Genomic DNA, 17826 nt, shown 5'->3' with positions numbered 1-17826 from the left:
AACAGTCGGACCGTCAACCCGGAAATCGGTGGCCAGAATGATTTTATTTCCGAATCATTTTTTAAAACCATGGTAATGACACTAATTTTGGAGAGTCAGAATGAAGCATATGGAAGTCTTTTGCTCCCATTTAGTTGGGATAAGGCTTGGATGATGATGATGATGATGACGATAATAATGAGAGTAGGAAGGACTGAAGTTTTTTTATGTGTGAAGCTCAGCACTGGGAAAATCATGTACAAGTTATGTTAGAGTAGAATGGGAAAATCAGAGATCATCTTAGTAGCCAACTATGAGGAGGGGCTCTTGATACAAAGACTTCACCTCAATATTCTTCTCAGCTTTTCTCATCGGAGAAAAGAATGATGTACATAAGAAAATGATGATATGAATTTAGTAGAACTTACCATTTCGCTTGGTAGAAATGCAGCATAAAGATCTTGGTTTAAAGAGACTAGAGAGAGACAGGCCATTTGGTCAATCATGATATGGGTGAGCAATTGATTTATTCGGTTAATACACACATACACATATATACTACGACTGACTAATTCTATCAAACGAAAGCCAGTGGCACTTTTTCCTTCCGTCTTCCAATCCCCACCAAAATCCATGAATAAGTTTTCAATGGTCTTCATAAATAGGCATGGATGCCAAAACATGCTTCATAAGTATCAATTTGCCGCCTCTAGACAAAAGAAAAGGTGAGATTTCCAACCTTGTAACGAATTTGTTCTGTCAATTCAGCAAAGTAGACCTTTTTGAGTCTTCCTTTTTAAAGAGGAATACTCAGATATTAGCAAGGGAGTTGCTTCTTGGGTATGCCAGAAATCGTGGTGATCATGTTATTACGATTCGGAGAGAGATTCTTGGGACCAAAGGAGCTCTTACCTCTGTTTATTGCTTGCCCAGAGGCCTTTTCATAACGTTCAAGAAAGAGGAATAAACACTGCACCGAGGACTTTTTGCCATTGAGAAAAATCAGCCTCTTTCGTTAGTTAACCCACCTTTTTCTAAAAGGGATTGCAGTAATTCTGGTTTTATACTACTTGGAATGGCTCTCTCATATTGAGAAATTCTGTCTAGTGGCATTTCGATCACAGAATCCCTTGACAGCTGCATAAATGACTAGAATTTGTTTTTCAATTGGAAGTGGTGCATATAGTGGTTGTTTCGGTACTTCTGTAAGCCTTGCACCTCTATTGGGTAATGCCTGAGTCGCAGCATCAAGGTCTGACCCAAATTGAGCAAGGCCGGCCACTTCACGATATTGTGCCAATTCCAGTCTTGAACTACCGCGGACTATATATATATATATACTATTTATAAAAGAGTGAATATCTTTTTTTTAGAAATTTTCATTCAACGTTTTTTACCTTTTTGTCTAGGCATAGGACGGGTATAAAGAAGACATATATGTCCTTTACTCTCACTTCAGAAACTACCTAATTATAACTGTTCAAAAACTGCCAGGGTGTTGGAACCATAAATTATAATTGTTTAGGAATTGTTCATTTAATACTTTAGTTAATTTTTAAATAAATAAATTATAAAAATGACCATAAATTATAAATAGTTTTGTCTTAGAGATACTACTATGTGCAAATGCACATACACGTTTACTAGTATACATTTACATATCAAAACAGAAATCCATTAATATATTAATATTATATTATATAAATAAATAAAATCGATTAACTGAACTTTCAAACCTAAAAACCAAAATTTTTGGTTTAATTAGTTTTTTAGTTTTAACCAAACAATGTTCACCCCTAATGATATCACCTCAAGAAACCATGCAACCATTGAACCTAATAGCTTAAGCTGTTAAGAGATCCCTGAATAGTTACTTATTTTCTAACACTTGCTATTTTGGCATCTCATAACAATCTTCCAGGGAACAATCAGATCAAATATTCATTTCACATATTAAGAGGTACACTGCCATTCTAAGGATGCCTGTAGAGAAAACAGTTGCACTTGCTTGACCACATACTAACCACTCAAAACTTTTAAAATATTGACATCTCATCTCATAATACAATTCATTCTTCAGCCATGGGACAAAAGAAACTGGAGCAAATACAAAGCAAGAACTTCTTTTGACGTCTCTTTTCTCCTTTTCTTTCAAACCAAACATAATCTTAGCCCCACATGGGAAAGGAGGAGAGAAGGGGCAGGGAGAGTTGAACTATAAGAATGAAATCAGAACTCTGAGCAAAGCATACTTTTTTCGGCCTTTTGGCTAAGATCAAGTGTAGTATCTGTTCTTATCAGTTTTAATATCTGATACATGGGCCATTGGCCCACATGATATTTAATTAATTTTTCTTGGGGGAAGGTCCACTTTAGTAGCTTGTTACTGGGACTTCAAGCACCGCCCATGCGTTGCACTACTATAGGGGCCTGGCTCACTCCCTACGAATACCTCTCATCAAAATTTCTTTGGAGAAGTACAGACAGGTCCAATGCAGATTTCTAATTTTCAATGCAGATTTCTAATTTCCAATGTACTTTGAACCTACAAATTCTGACCCTGAGCTGATCGTTATTCTTCAAAATTTCTTTCATTTTGTTGATAATTAGTTGTAGGCCCATGATTAGTAGACGAGGGTTGGCCATATATAACAAGCCTATAACCCAGTGAGAATGAACTTTTGTTTAAACTATTTTCTATGAAACAAGAGCTTTCTTTTCTGCAAGTATCAAATTTGATCAATTGACTTGCAATAGTATTACCAATACTCAATTCAGGGTGTCCTGTGGAACAATTCACACTAAGACAAGATCTCTATTCGTCTATTGCTTTACCTTCTAATTCTAAGGCTGCAAGAACTTGACTTTTGGAAAGTAAGAACAATTAATTTCAGTATAAATATTATATAAATATGTATTTATATAAGTATTTATGTATATGTCCATTCATTTATGTACATGAAATTATACATCTATAAATGTATATTTACATATTCTTTTTCTATAAGTATTTATGCATGTATACTTATATGTATGTATCTACAGGTAAGGGTGTCAATAAACTGATTTTAGATTGGACCCCATTTAGTTCAAAATGAATTTGGACGGGTTGGATGGACCAACAAGACATTAGATTGGATTGATATAAGATAAGAACATATGTGTCAATGGACTGGATTTGGATTGAAACTAATATAAATCAAAATGAATTTGAACAGATTGAATGGTCCAGACATTGAATTAGACTGATCCAAATTGATTCAAAATATTCATTAGATTGGATTTGACCTGATCCATTTATAATGGACTCACATTGTGGATCCGATTGGATCAAATCCAGTCTATTTCTTTCATAAAAAAGTCATAATAAATCCAAACCCTCCCACCCTATTTGTCTCTGAACCCTACTTTCTTTAATCCTTATCTCATTTTTTTTTTTGTGTTTTTCAAGACAAAAGATTATGGGAAAACTAAGTCAATTACATTGAGGATTAAGTAATACTTGTGGGATTTGGCCATTTGACAGATGCCAATATAGGTATAATGTGAATTGTTCTATGCTTTTCTGCACTGTAGCGAGCCGTGCTAGCGCAGCCCGAAAGTGCAGGGAGGGGGTGGGGGGGGCTTGCCGCTTGCACAAGCTTGGGACTGTAGCCCATGGGCCCATGCGAGGCCAAACTAGCATGTGGGCCAACACGAATTTTTTTATGTGGTGGTTGTAATGGAATTTTCCCTGTGCCGGGCCATATCATTTATCAATTTCTGACATTTTGTAATAATATTTTTGTTGTTTATGCTGTGAATTACTAATGTAATTGACTTAATATACTTTTCTTATTACCATAAGTCAAAAAACGTAAGGATTAATTTGGAAAGAGTATAAATACAAATATATACGGTGTAAATTTATACAAAATAATATAAAATATAAGATTCTGTGCTCTACTTCTTCCAAATGGAGCCTAAATAATTCCTCCCCCCCCAAAAAAAATAGGGGTGGATTCGAGCCGAGCCGAGTCGAGTAGAATAGTACCAGGCTCGAGCTCGGCTTTGAAACTATTCTACAAGGCTCAAGCTTGGTTCGAGCCAGAACCTTGAGCTCGAGCTCAGCTCGAGTCAAAAGTTCATAAGATCGAGCTCGACTCAGCTTGGCTCGTTTTATATTTTTTTATAAAAATATTTTATAGAAATAAAAATCATATATAATTTGTTTAAATTTTATATTTAAAAAATTAAGAATTATAATATTTTTATTATATATTATTTTCTATAATTTTATTATATATATATATATATATATATATTCGAGCCGACTCGCGAGCCTTACGAGCCGAGCTCTAATAGGCTCAAGCTCGGCTCGGATGAAATCGAGCCGAGCCAAGCTTTTCATGAACCGAGCTCGAGCAGTTTGTGAAAAGCTCGACTTGTTGCCACCCCTACCCCCAAACAAAAAAAAAGAAAAAGAAAATTCCTAGCTCCCCCAATATATTGATAGTATATTGCATGTCAAATCTTTTAAGTTCAAAGGATATTTTTTTCCTAAAACATGATAACTATGTTTTGTTGGAGTCAAGATCACCTTTCAACAAAACACATTCTAACCCTCTACCAAGCTAATCTCACACTGCATATCTTATACATGGTGAGTTCCACTTTTATGGTAGGTCGCAGTCTCATAGTGATCAGATATGCGGTGTTAGATCAAGTTGGTAGAAGGTTGGAACATATTTTGTTGGCAGAAGATCTTAACTCGTTCTATTGCAAGTAATAATGCTAACATGAATTAACGTGAATCCTTAGGGTCAAGGAAACGAGTACATTTAACAAAAGGAAGGAGAGAAATCGGATCAGTCCCAGACCAACCTGAACGCAGAGTTATAGTTGGAGGTTCAATAACTCAGATAGGGTTATGGTTGACCTCAACCCAATCTAACCTGGCCTGACTTGCACCCCTGTCACCTTCAACCTAATAATGACCCCCTCCCTAGCATATTTGGTAGAATGACAGGAGTCAACAATCAATAGAAATGCATCTCACCACAGCCTATTATTTCCTTGCTATTGTATAAAAACCATTGTCGTTTCTTCTCTTTCTTCGGTTAACTAGGTTTGTTAGGGGGAAGAATTGAATGTAACTTGCGACAAAGGGGAAGAGGCTCTGGCCTCCTGGGAAGATCAGAGAAAGAAGTTATTTTTTCCTCTTGAATGGATGATCATGTCTAACTTAGACCTGTTTGTTGATGGATGATCAGGTCTAACTTAGACCGGCCATATCATTCATTCAAGTAGCTGAGAGAGAATGTTGGCTTAGAGAAGAAATTAGGAGGGAAGAGAAAGATCAAGTGTAGAATGTTGGCTTGAAAATAGACACAAACTCATCATTTAATCCCACATGGGATAGGAAGATAAAAGGTGATAAGGAGAGATGAACTATAAAAGCCAAATTGAGAGGCTAAACAAAGCATACCTTTCTCGGCCTTTTGGCTAAGATCAAGTGTAGTATCTGTTCTTATCAGTTTAATATCTGATACGTGGGCCATTGGCCCACATGATATTAAGTTAATTTTTCTTGGGGGAAGGCCCATCTCAGTAGCTTGCTACTGGGGCCTTCATGCATCGCCCATGCGTTGCACTAATGCACGGGCCCGGTGCACCCCTACCAATTCTCATTCTCAAATTTTCTCACGCCTTGTCCATCTTTATCCACTAGGCCATGAGTATCTACTATTGAAAGGCCTGGATAAATTATTAAAAGAAGAATAAAATATAACAAATATCTTTTCAATTATTTTCATCATATATTTATTTACACATTTTTTATTAAAAAATAAATAATATAATAAATTTATAAAAATATAATATAAATAATATATTAATTATTAAAAAATTTAACACCGAGAAGGTCCCGCCAATCGCAAGTTGTAGGCGGTGAGGTTCCCAAAAGTTCGTCTTCTCCAGCGGGCAGCGGAGGAAGATGATCTGCTTCTCCTGATGTCAGGAGAGGTGAGGTTGGAGGCGGGACCGACACAGGCCATGTTTTGGGTGGTGAGGTTTTTTTGTCAAATTCAAAATTTGAATTAGAAGGAGGCCTGAGTTGCTTGCAGCTCAAGCAATTACAAGCGAGATCGGCTTCTATCAGGAAAAATATATGCTCACACCATTCTAACAGCCTTTCCCAATCTTATATTAAGAATATTTCCTCATGAAATAAAGTATACAAGTATGGATTGAAGCCGAACTCACTACAAGCCTCTACGTGGAGAGTGCAAGAGAAAAGATTAATCAGAGGGAGGTCTCTGCAGGTCATATATCAATGGAAGGTGATGGGGGGTTTCAAGAGAAGCGAACAGACTACAATGGGAGTTTGTTTCCAATTTTGACGTAGCGTCTGGGAACGTTTGAGACCAACATCGACTTCCACAAGGGCTACGTCACACTGTATTCTAGTAAGGAACTGTTGCCAAAGATGGGGACGAGGGCAACAAGGGCATTTTGTTGGTGTCCTATGCCATGGATTCGACCTGTGAACAGGAGAAGAATATATGTTAGAGGCCTCGGGTGTTATCCCAGAGGCAAAGACTCCACCAGTCAAATTAGCCAAATGCCAAAAGAGAGATTTGATCAAGCTTAAGACGATGGCTTAGAGCTTAATCTTTAATAACTAACGAAAGTTCTCTTAGCATTCTGAATAGAAGAGATAAGTGTCCTTACCTTGAAATAAATACCCTTTTTTATAGCTGAATTTGCCTTCGAATAAATACCCTTTTTTAGAGGCAGTTAGATATGTACGGCCAAGATTCCATCAAGCCGATGTCATGTGGTGTGATCCAAGACCTGTCAAATACACCTACACCAGGAACCTTAAAATTAACTTAATATTAACTAAAAGAGCAGCGAAGAGAGCAGGTCTAAAAACGTTGTGTAAAAAAAATCTGATCTATGGGTTTGGTTCTCAATGGAACTGGTAAAGAGCAGCTGAGAGCGAGGGTCGATGTCCATGCCTCTATTGGAAGAGGGCAAATAAGAAGCTATAGCTTCACTATCGATAGGTAGCATAAAAAGAAGGAAAGTTCCTTTGAGACTTCGGAGAAGAAAGCTTCGTCTGGGTAACAGGAAGTTGTGCTCCAGAGTCTACGGAAAATAGAGCAGATAATGTAGGGAAAGCAAGAGAAAGGTAGGGAAACCTTTCCCCACATTGTCCTTTTCCTACATTGTCCTTTAAACTAAATATAGCCTAAAGATCTCCAAGTGGGAAAATCTTTGGATTTGCACTTTTGGAGGATTACCTGAAAAGCAGAAAACTACGAAGACTGATAAATTATTTTGCGGATGCCTCAGTAAAAGCAGATTTGAGGGGTAAGAAGTTAGTGAGGGGTAAAGGGAGAGGAGGAAGGAGTAAGTTCTTAATTTAGTTAGTTGTTGGCTCGGGTGTGGAAGGTAAGAAATGTCGGTTTTGTCCATGGATTTCTGTTTTTTTGTTGAGTTTTATGCTACTTTCTGTTCTTGTGACGGATGAGGGGCGATTTGTTTGAAGTTTGTCTTTGTTATCCTTATTTTTGTACATTCCTTTCTTTCTTTTTTTTTTTTCTTTAATAAAATTTTCCTTGATCTTTCCAAAAAAAATTGTAATTAAATAAAAGTTTTTTAAAATAGAAGTAAAACCAATCAAAAAGTAAAACTTATTTTCATGGTGGAGGGTCAATAATTCAACCTTTTTGAATTAAACGTGTCAATTCTTAATATCATCATTAAATAACAATAAAATAAAGATAAAAAACAAAAATATTATATTACGTTATAATATAGAAATTTTGTAAAAATCATTTACTGATAAACAATTTGTAAAAAACATTTAAGAATTTATCTAATATTTTATATTAATCATATTAAAAAAATAGGTGTGATAAATAATATAAAATTTAAAATCAACTCAAAAATGAAATTATTTTCTTGATGGTAAATCAATAATTCAATCTTTTAGGTCAAATATATTAATTCTTGATATCATAATTAAGAAAATATAAAATAAAAAAAAAATATATATATAAAAATTCCGTAGAAACATATACTTGGTATATAGTAGTCATATATCGAATACATAAAGAAACACGTGACGCAATATTTATTGGTTATTAGATATTCTTTTCTTGCATTTTAAGGGGCGATAAAAGGGTTTGATTGGGTTTTTCAAAATATTTGAGGGACATTTAATTTCATGTGTAAACGGTTTTCAACCATTGCCAATGGTGGGAAAATCGTTATACATCATATGAACTCATCCCACAAGGGAAGTCTTAGGGGATGTTTGATAACAGTTTAAGTGGTTGAATTGAAAACTATTGTTCTGTCTTTTATGAATAAGATTTTAAGTAGCTTTGGGCTTGCTCCTTAATTGCTGAACTGAAAACTATTATAATCTAGAATATTTTATTATTTAATTATTTTGTCCTTTAAAAGTCAACGCAATAAATTATCTATTTAACAACTTTTGGCTGTTTTCCAATGACCCCTTGGCCCCGTTGGAGGTTTTATTGTTTTGGATTTGATTATGATATGTGAAAGATACGAGATCTGAAAAACTAAAATTAATGTTACTTTAATTATCTCAAATTAATGTTTTACCAAAAAAGCTATAATTAATATATCTTGGGTAAAAAATTTATGTGGATGCACAATTCATTTTCAGTCGTCCATTGAGATCATGCAGGCTACATCATCCGTCAAGGACGACTGAAAATCACAATAAAGTGATTTAGTTTGAGAGTAGGTCAAAATCACAATAAAGTGGGTCCTCCATTAAGGTTATGTTTGGTTTGAAGGAAAAGCCAGGAAAAGGAAAGGAAAGGTAAAAAAATCTTATAATATACAAGGTTAATAAAGATTTCCCTATCTTTTTTTTTTTTTTTTTTCCTTTCTCTATTTTTTTCTTGAAAGCAAACATAACTTAAATGTAAAGGATCACTCTCAACTCCTCCCACTCCAAAAAAAAAAATATCTATTTTTTCTTTAAAAAAATCTATAATAGTCCCTACTTTTCAAGCCATTTTCCTCAAACCCACAAAAGAAAAATCTTGGCTCCACCATTGTTTTTGACGTAGAAGACAATGAACAGTCTTCTTTTGATTTGTAGTTTTGACATTTTCAACAGATAACTGAGGGACATGGACCAATTTGATACTTTTTGAAAGTTTAAGTACTGCAGTGACATATTTGAAAGTTTGGGTACTAACTTAACACTACCCCCAAAGTTCAGGATATTAAAGTGGAATTTTCCCTTATTTTAAATGTTTCTTCTTTTGTTTTCTGGTTATAAACCCTTTTCCTTCTCCAAATCCTAGTTTATCTCTTCTCACATAAATTAACAAAAGTCCATTGTGATATTTAACTTGAAGATGCTTTTGAAGATCAATATCAGCTGTCACGATATCATAGTCTAGTAGAGAAATTCTCAACTGCTTTCCGTGGATTTCAATTTTTAGAGAAATTCTCAGAGAAATTGTTAGCCTTGAATGAAGAACCTCACAAAACCTGATTTATATCAAGGCTTTTAAAATCGAACTGGATAGGGAACTGTTCTAGGGTCCGGTTCCCAGGTCGAATGGTATGAATAGACGATCTGCTTAGACAGAAAAAAATAAAATAAAATAAAAACATGGTCAAAAGCCATTCTTGAATTAAATGGTTCGATAGTTCAACCACTTGGGTCAACGATTTGCTGACCAAATCAATGGTTTTTAGTCAAAAAGTGATTTTAGAATTAAACGGAATCAGTCAGATGACTGTTCCTAGCTTTTCCGGTCTGACCATCCAATCCAGTCCGGTTTTGATATCATTGTGATAATCTTAATTTTTTTTTTTCCTTGTAAAACTTAGATTTACAAATTGCTGGGCAAACAATTGCATGGATTGAAGGGCTTTGGGTTTCATATATATTACAGTGTAGTGGAAATGATAAATCGCAGAGAAGGCAACAACTTGGAGGGAAGGGGAGAAGATTGGACGGGTGTTGAGTTGTGAGACTTGTCACATATGCAATGCCAATAACATGTTGAGGACAGATATTTTTTCCCTAAAACATCTCCCCATCCTCTTTCTAGTTTACACAAAGCACATCTCTCCACCCACAAAATATCTTCCCTTAATTAATCCAATATGTGATGAAGTCGGATTTTCTGCACTCGATTTCTTGTGTGCGGTGCATTTCCAATCAAATTGGGTCACATCAAGAGTTTGCACAGTATCCTGGCCCAAATGTTTAAGTCATTTAAACGTCTAGTTTGCCCGTTAGATTAAAATTTTCAAACTTAAAAAATATATAAAAGGATTGTAAAAACTAAAAGAAAAGTGAAAAAAAAAAAGAGAAACTTTAAGTGTTGATCAACAATCAATAACTCATGACTACTCACAGTCTTTTTCCCTTGTCTCATAAAACCCTAATCCATTTTTTTTCATTTTGCAGAGATCCAAGGAAGGAAGAAGAATTTGGGACTGCAAACAGAAAGATATACACTCTTTTTCACATGTCTCCAACTCTCCATAAACATCAAATGAATAAATTAGAAAATCTTTTTGATGGGCATATATCACCCCCATAAATGCTGATCTCCACAGATGAAGATATTGCTACAGAAGATGTTCAACAGATTCATAAAGCATATAAAATCTTAATGAAAATGAGTATTATAAAACAAAGAAAACTGGCGCATATAAAACCCTAACCTGGGCGGACACCATTAACGAATGTTTGCAAAACAAATAGGTGGAGAAGCCATTTACAAAAAAATGATTTCAAGATCTAAAGCAACCTATGTGCTTGTGTGAACTAGTTTCGATAATAACTCCATTTTGAAAGTCAAATATATAAAATTTCAAGGTCAAAACAACAAGATTGTTGTTGCTTCAATTTTCATTTTTGGAATAAGAAACACTGAACCTTGACATAAAACTTCTAATTCCCAAAAAAAGAAAAGAAGAAAACCTTGATATAAATATTTTCTCCATGCAATCGTTCATTAATGACGTCCGCCTCAGCGCAGGGTTTGCTTTGTAATAGTTTTCTCTGTTTTTCCCCTAATTTTCTATCTATCGAAACGTCAACTGGGTGTTCATACTTCATATCATCTCTTTTTTACTTTGTACTTTTTCTTTTATTTTCTTTTAAGTTCAGAAAAAAAAAGATATTAAAAAATTAACATGGCAAACAGGCCGTTCAAATGTCCACGTATGATGTGCAATGTCATGCGAATTTTGACGTGTTATAATTTGATTGGAAATGCACCCCAGTCCAAAATCAATTTGGATAGATTGGATGGACCAACAAGACATATTGAATTGGACCAATCTGTTTCAAAATATTTATTAGATTGGATTGGACTTAATTCAATTTAGACATTGGACTGAATTTGGGTTAAAACCAATCTAAATCAAAATGAAGTTGAATAGATTAAACAGTCTAAATATTGAATTGAACCGGTCCAAATTGATCCAAAACATACATTTATTGGAGTGAATTGGACCTGGTCCATTTATAATGAATTCAAATTGGACTGGATCGGATTGGATCAAATCCAGTCCAATTGACACCCTAGCACAATTAACACTGCTAGGGATGTAATAGGGTCAAATTTACCCGGACACGGATGGTTTTCCGAACCTTGATCAATTAAAGGATCTCTAATAATAAATAGGACCCATATTTTGTCTATCTTAGAAATTGGAATGATGTAATCAAGCCAATCAATATGATAGATATCTCTCTGTCTCTTTCTCCCTGTGGAACCACGCTCAACATTAAGAAATGAACTTCTGGGGCCGGGCAATTAAGGATTGTCCCAAACCAGAATTTATTCCCAAATTTATCGATCAAACCTAGCTCCAAATATGAATATGATGGGTTGGTTAGGTGTGAAATTTAACCTCTTATCAAATTTATATTAAACCCATGCAGATCGCATGGGTTACCACGCTAACTAGTTTATTACAACAGACAATAGTCTCGCCAGACTTACGATCATAACTAGTGCATAGCAACTGAAATCGTCCATGCTCTTAGATCTAACCATGTCACTGGTTCTTCCCTTTCTTCTATGCCTTCCTCTATTCTTCTTCTTCTTTTCCCTCAAGAAGAAGAGAAGAGTTGATAAAGAGCCTACAGGAATAGGAACTGGGCTTCTTCCACCAGGCCCCCCTAAGCTTTTTTCTTCATTGGAAACTTCACCAATTCACAACTTCATCTCTTCATCGTGGGTTGCGCCATCTTTCTATGGGATATGGTCCGCTTATGCCCCTACAACTTGGCTCCAGACCAACAGTGGTAGTTTCCTCAGCAAGAATAGCAAGGGAGATCATGAACACTTGTGATCTCGAATTCGCCGACAGACCATCCTTTGTTTGCCAGCAAAAATTGTCTTATGGAGGCCATGACATTGCTTTCGCGCCCTATGGTGAATACTGGAGGGAATTGAGGAAGATATGCATTACTGAGCTATTTAGCACCAAGGGAGTGCAATCCTTTCGGTGCATATGAGAGGATGAGATTGTTCATTTGATCAAGTCGATTTCCGGCCAGTTAGCCGCTTCCTCCAGTACTCTGTCAATTTGACAGATGTCACGCTTGCTCTTTCAAATAACATCGTCTGTCGGATTGCTTTCGGCAAGACATTCCAGCATGAAAGTTGCTATAAGTGTTCTTTTTCTCAACTCCTCAAGGAAGCTCAGGCCTTGTTCGTTAGCTTTGCTTTCGCTGATTATTTTCCTTCTCTAGGATGGGTGTTTGATATTCTGAGTGGACTATCTCGTAGACTCGAGAGGAACTTCCAAGGCTTGGATTTGTTTTACAGCCAAGTCATCGGGGAGCATCTTGATCCCAAGAGGCCCAAGCCTGAGAAAGAAAACATCACCGACATCTTGCTTCGAATGCACAAAGATCAATCAATCTCAGTTTACCTCAAGATGGAGCACATTAAGGGACTCATGGTATATATATAGCTCTACAATTATTTTCTCATGATTAATAAAAGATGGATAAAGAGAAGAAACCTTTGAGCAACCTGAAACAATATATGAACATAGAAATTTAATGGAAAGTGATGTAGGATGGATTGTGAACAATATTTCTTGGCAACATTTCTGTATTAGCCATCCCAATCTCAGGGATGAAGCCATTTGTTTATATATATCTTCTATGTTAATATTTTTTTTTCTTTTGTTACTCATTGACAAAAAAAGAAACAGTTTTATATGGGTTATGTTTATGGGGTTGAAAGATTGAAGAGAACTGGATTAGACTGTATGTTCAATCCAATCTAGAGTAGGTGATTTAGAGAAACGAAATCCTCTTCAGGAGAATCTAATGAAAGAATTTTTTTGGTAATCTATCTAGTGAAAGAATGTGACTTGAAGAATTTGGCCATGGAACTTACCTAAATTAGTTTTTCAATAAGACTATGGCTATACATGTAGAAAAGGCTAACTACCATATCAGGTTTAATTGGAAACTTGTAAAATGATGAAAATAACCTTTGCTGTCCAGAAATACCAACATGTGTAAACAATTCAAAGAATTCCAATCTTGACTCCTTGGATCCTGCATCGCTTAACTTATGTTCCTTGCTCTTCCATCACCAATGTTGCTGCTTATCAAAGTTCTCCTTTCGTTCAATCTGTGCCTTTTGGATTAAAAAGAGCTTAGCAAGTTGGATGGTGTAGCTATTTATTTATTTATTTCTTGAAAGGTCTGATTGGTCTTGGTTCTTGGATAGAAATCGATGTGTGACAGCATAATAACTACTGCTGTTTAGAGTTATGTTTATGGTTACATGCTGATAAGAAAATGGGGCTATAAGTTCTGCATTAAGATGGCAGTCATGGCTCTCTCTCTCTCTCTATCATTCCAAATCACTTAAATCATCTCTTCTTCTAAAATTTCTTCTAATCTATCTGCTCCATCTAAATCTTCCTCCTAGAACATATCATAATCTATCTCTCATTAAGCCACGCTACAATCCTTATATTTCCACATCTTTTTCATTGCCAGCCCCACAATGCCCCTTCTTTTTGGAAACGTGGAATGTCTTGACTTTAGTTTCATTATACAAATATAATTACTACCTAATTTGTTTTTCTAATTCTCGTATTATATTGGTCATGAATTTAGGTAGTAGAGAAAGAAGGAAAGGGGATGAGAGGTAATTCATGTCCAATATAATGAGATATTTAGAGAAACAAATTAGTAGAAAATTAGGTAGTAGTTTTGTTTGTAGAAGGAAACTAAAGTCAAGATATGCCATGTTTCCAAAAAGAATGGGCATTATGGGGATGGCAAGGAAAAAGATAGAGAAATATAAGGAATGCAATGTGGCTTAATGAGAGATGAGTTATAAGATGTTGTAGGAGGAAGTTTTAGGTGGGAGAGAGAGATTTTAGGAAGGTTTTTTAAGGTTTGAATTGTTGAGAGAAAGCATGATGTGTTCTAATAAGATAGACTTAACCCCTAGTGACTTAGCTTAATGGGTGGGCTTAGGCTGCATTTGGCATTATATTCTTTATTTTAAGGACTTATCTCCTTTTTACTATTAAAAACTCAGTGTTTATAGGGTATTTTAATCGCAAAAAGCAGATAGGTCCTTAAAATAAGGAATGCCAAATGCAGATTTAGAAGGGAAAGGAAAGAGAGTTGAGGAGGAAGCTGGAGAGGGAATTGGAGAAGAGTTCACATCTCTGCCCCACAGCACATCCCCACCGTGTATTGGGAACATCTCCCGATGATAGTACTAGTCCCGATGGTGTCATCATTGAGAGATGTTCCCAATACATGGCGGGGATATACTGTGGGGCATTGTGGGGCGGCCCCTTGTGGGATAGAGATGTGATCTGATTGGAGAAAGGAGAAGGAGAGGGCTGCTGACATGACTTATATATTACTATATAATATTAGATAGATTCTTTATAGCTGAAGTGTCCAAGAATACTGGGGCTCACACCGTGTAATTATATATTACAATTTCTTTAATTATTGAATAGTAATCAATCAGAGAATTTAACTCCATTCAGAGTTTTGACATTTTACTTCCGAGACAGTCAAATACTAAGTCCACACTCAGCCAACTTGCACATTGCACTTACATGTTTACACGATCTTCATGTTTCTTCTATTATTTTCTCATCAACAGCGATGAAGAAAGCACAGGATGAACTAAGAGGTCTTATCGGAAATAAAGGGTACGTAGATGAAGATGATCTTAACCGACTTCATTACCTGAAATGTGTGGTGAAGGAGACACTGAGATTGCACCCTCCTACTCCTTTGTTGATTCCACACGAAACTAGAAACCATTGTAGAATTGATGGGTATGATATTTATCCCAAAACCCAGGTTATTGTGAATGGTTGGGCAATTGGAATGGATCCCGAAATATGGAAGAACCCAGAAGATCTTGTTTATACCAGAAAGGTTAATGGATGGAAACATTGATTTTAAGGGTCAACATTTTGAGTTTATACCGTTGGAAGCAGGTAGAAGAAAATGCCCTGGGATGCATCTCGGAGTTACTATTGTGGAGCTTACCCTTGCAAATCTTCTCTACTCATTTAACTGGGAACTTCCTGACGGGATGAAGAAGGAAGATATCGACATGGATGAACTAGCGGGTATTTCAGTTCATAAGAAAAATCCTCTTCTCCTTTTGGCCATTAGTTATATATAACGAATTATAGATATGGCGGTGTCGTCCAACTTGTAGAGGTAGTGTTGGTGGAAAGTATAGATTTCCCCAAAATGTTTTATATGAAAATATAATATGGGTATCCATGCATGATATAAAAGAAATCTATCATATGGTTTGTATTGTAACAATTATATGAACATTGGATGTTGATGATGCGCAATCCGGCCACTCCTATCTGGAAGTGATGAGGCTTCTAACTGGCGATGGGCAAGAGATACCTGCAAGAAGGACGAAGGGACCCGGGGTTGAACACCCGACGGGGACTCTTCGATGCTTAAGTTAGAACTCATAGCGAGTAGAGAAAGAGAATCAGTACGCAAGAAGATGAGAACTAGAGAGTGGTGAATATGCGATACCTTGACCCCTGGGGAGTTGAAGTCTTTATATACTAACATCCTGGTAGGTTTGGAGGGGCTGCCCCCAAATCTCTGTCGCGACGATTTGCTGTTAGATAACGGTTCGGAGTGATTGGCTATCGTCGTCAGGACTGGGGAGTAGGTGGGCTAATGTGACCGTTGCAGGGTATGGTCCTGCCAGGCAGGAGACAACCTCCGGGGCTGGCAGGTACGGCGCCTCCAGGTGAGAAACAATGAGTGCAGTCCTCAGAGTTGGCAGACACTGTGCCGCTAGGCAAGGGACGTGGGTGCAACTTTCAGGGTTGACAGGTACAGTTGTCAAATAGGAAGCTGCTCGCGGGACTCAGGGTTATCCTTTGGTGAGCTACCCTGTAGCGAGTTACCTGGTGGCGAGCTATTTGTGACGAGTTGCCTATGGCGAGCTCGAGTTGTCTAGCTGTCAAGAGGCTGCACTTAGTTGGCATGAGGCGCTAGGTGTCATTATGTCGTTGGAGGGCCAAATCCACCCTCATCATTTGCCCCCCACACCCAAGCTGAAAGTAACTCAGTGAACGGAGTAGATTTCTCCTTTTGTCCCGTAAATCAACGAGCTTGTAAGCACTGATTCAGTTTGGTAGGATCTAGGAGTTGCTTGGAAGTGAGTTGCCCGTAAGGTGTTGAGGTCTCTGCTAGTTCGGTACTTTAGCCCTTAGGCTTTGGGAGTGATTTATAGTCCACTCTTTATGACTTTGTCTATACCGACGAGGCGGCTGGCTCTTATGCAGTAGTGTTGTCCATGCCATAGAGGCGACTGGGTCATAAGCAATAGTGGCCCTTAGGCTTTGGGAGTGACTCATAGTCCACTCCTGAACTTTGCCCATGCCGAAGAGGCGATTGGGTCTTTCAGTAGTATTGGCCTTTAGGCTTTGGGAGCGACTCATGGTCCACTCCTGAACTTTGCCCATGCCGAAGAGGCGACTGGGATTTAGGTGTCCATGCCGAAGAGGCGACTGAGACTTAGGTGCCCATGCCGAAGATGCAACTAGGTCTTAAGTGCCCATGCCGAAGAGGTGATTGAGACTTAGGTGCCCATGCCGAATAGGCGACTAGGACTTAGGTGTCCATGCCGAAGAGGCGACTGGGACTTAGCTCGCCCATGCCGAAGAGGCGACTAGGTCTTAAGTGCCCATGCCAAGGAGGTGATTGGGAGTTAGGTGCCCTTGCCGAAGAGGCGACTGGGACTTAGCTCGCCCATGCCGAAGAGGCGACTGGGACTTAGCTCGCCCATGCCGAAGAGGTGACTGGGACTTAGCTCGCTCATGCCGAAGAGGCGACTGGGACTTAGGTGCCCATGCCAAAGAGACGACTGGGACTTAGCTCGCCTATGCCGAAGAGGTGACTAGGACTTAGCTCGTCCATGCCATGCCAAAGAGGCGATTGGGAGTTAGGTCCCCATGCCGAAGAGGCGACTGGGACTTAGGAGCCTATGCCGAAGAGGCGACTGGGATTTAGCTCGCCCATGCCGAAGAGGCGACTGGGACTTAGGTGCCCATGTCTTTGTCATCATATTTCCTCCTCTTCTCTGCTGAAGCTCCGACTTTTTGATTCATTTCCTCCTCGGTCTCGATGAATTGGTCAGCGAGCTTGAGGAATGCAGTGATGTCTTTGGGCTTGTTCACCACTACGTGGCACTTGAACTCCCGGCGAGTGACTCCTCTCTTTGCTGCAACGAGTCTCACAGCAGAGTCTAGGTCTGGGATCAGGAGGCAGATGTCGTTGAAGTGCTT

At 37.6% G+C, this 17826-nt stretch overlaps 2 non-coding genes and 1 pseudogene across 2 annotated transcripts; all 3 read left to right on the top strand.

The window, feature by feature from the left end:
- Positions 1-2227: 2227 nt before the first annotated feature.
- LOC148843185 (U2 spliceosomal RNA) lies at positions 2228-2423 on the top strand. Its single transcript, XR_016103890.1, has one exon. It is a non-coding gene; the product is annotated as a U2 spliceosomal RNA (small nuclear RNA).
- Positions 2424-5442: 3019 nt separating this feature from the next.
- On the top strand, positions 5443-5638 carry LOC148843184 (U2 spliceosomal RNA). The gene has a single exon (XR_016104014.1). It is a non-coding gene; the product is annotated as a U2 spliceosomal RNA (small nuclear RNA).
- Positions 5639-12039: 6401 nt separating this feature from the next.
- Positions 12040-15683, top strand: LOC148843183 (strychnine-11-hydroxylase pseudogene; annotated as a pseudogene).
- Positions 15684-17826: the final 2143 nt, after the last annotated feature.

Source organism: Nelumbo lutea, chromosome 8 (genome assembly GCF_056320005.1).
Source record: "Nelumbo lutea isolate HS-2025 chromosome 8, American lotus-T2T, whole genome shotgun sequence".
Taxonomy (NCBI): Eukaryota; Viridiplantae; Streptophyta; class Magnoliopsida; order Proteales; family Nelumbonaceae; genus Nelumbo; species Nelumbo lutea.
This window is presented reverse-complemented; position numbering and strand designations above follow the sequence as displayed.